A 1,864-nucleotide genomic window follows, 5' to 3' on the forward strand; every position below is an offset into this window, starting at 1 on the left:
TGACGTAAACGTGCTTACATGCTTCACAAACATGCCTATCCTACATAAACGCGCCTGAAAAGCACAGACACGCTCACATCTGACATAGACACTACTAGAATCGTAGACGCGCCTGACACCAACACAGAGGCGCCTAGCCTGCCCAGACGTGGCTGGCACCAACGTAGACGCACCTTAACATTTTTCCTCCGCTTGATATTTTTCTAGACCTACCTAGGGCGCATTTATTGCAATACCTAGCATGCATTTATGACAACAATTAACGCAACAAAGTACAAGGAGGTTTTCTGGTACTCACTGACTCTCCTACATCTGCTAGCCTCTGAAATCGGTGAATACGATCGAATCTATGCACCAATGCCATCGCTACTATCTGTTGACTGCTCTCTGCTCTCTCTGCACTCTAATCTCTTAGATGTGTGGATGACAATGAGGATGTTTTCCCTCGTAGTCTATCTTATATACTACCCTGGCCCTAGTCTCCCGAGTCAATCTTCTTTATCCCATGACTCTGTCACTCTATCCTATCTTGTTAGTCCTTTCTAGCCTTTCTTCTTATTGAGAGATTGTTTGCGATCTTTCCAGACATTTTCATCCAATCTCTCGAGGGGGCATATCATTCCCATCTTGGGGCAATTTTGTATCAATTTATCTTATCTTCTTTGAAACAACGCGACAAACTGCATTGTCTCAAAGAGGGGCAAAATGTAGACACCTAAAATTGTCGAGTCTAATTAAATAAATATCTTTATTTATTTAATTATTTTAAGCCTAATTCTTCTATTAATTAAATAAATCTTTATTTATTTAATTAATTCATTTATCCTCTTCTAGCCTTATTTCTCATTTAAAAAAATAAATTATTTATTTATTTAAATTGTCCTTTCCTAAATTAAATACATATTTAATTTATTTAATTGATCCCACTTCTTCTATTAATTAAATAAATCTTTATTTATTTAATTAATTCATTATCCTTTTCCACCTATGACACATGTCATTCATCTCTTAATTCCTACATTACCTACCCTCTCATTATTTTCTTATTTCCTCTACCTACCCTCTAATCCTAGCTGACCATTTATCTTTTACACCTCTTAATCTTATCCCTCCATTTCTTATAGTGTCTTCTATATAAGGAGACACTTCCTTCATTATCAACACTAATCATTCTATTCAACTAATAGCCCCAACTACGCTTTCAAACTTTCATATGCGATCAAGTCTACTTGCAACCACATTTCCGTTCTTTGTTGAACTCTTGTGCATACATAAAATCCGAGAGCAAATATATCAAGCAAGATCAATGGAGATAGGAAGAATGGAGATCCAAACCCTATTGGACATGTGATGGTATAATCTTTGTGATATCATTTGATTTGCATTGTCTTGGGTAATATTCATATGTTATGGTGGGTTTTTGTTGTTGTTAGGCTAGGGTTTTGTGGTTGAATCTATTTAGTCTTTCAATATTGTTGTTTCCATTTTTACCATAAACAATTACTGCTCTTCCTTCTTGACTCAAGACTACTCCTATTGTTGTTCCACTTGCATCACAATCCACTTGAAATACCTTATTGAAATCCGGTAAAGACAACACAGGCTGCTCAATCACTTTCTACTTCAATAGTTCAAAACTTTTGTTTTCTCTGGTGGTTCACTTGAATTCCTTTCGATCTCCCCTCATGGTCTTAGTCATAGGGTTACAAACTAAACATAAATTTATGATAAACTTCTGATAAAAACTAGCCAATCCATGAAATGATCTTACCTCTCCAATGCTTTCCAGTGTAGGCCATTCAACTATTGCTTTCACTTTCTCAAGGTCCATCTTCAAACCATACTTGGATATCACAAATCCCAA

Source organism: Cryptomeria japonica, chromosome 3 (genome assembly GCF_030272615.1).
Source record: "Cryptomeria japonica chromosome 3, Sugi_1.0, whole genome shotgun sequence".
Lineage (NCBI taxonomy): Eukaryota > Viridiplantae > Streptophyta > Pinopsida > Cupressales > Cupressaceae > Cryptomeria > Cryptomeria japonica.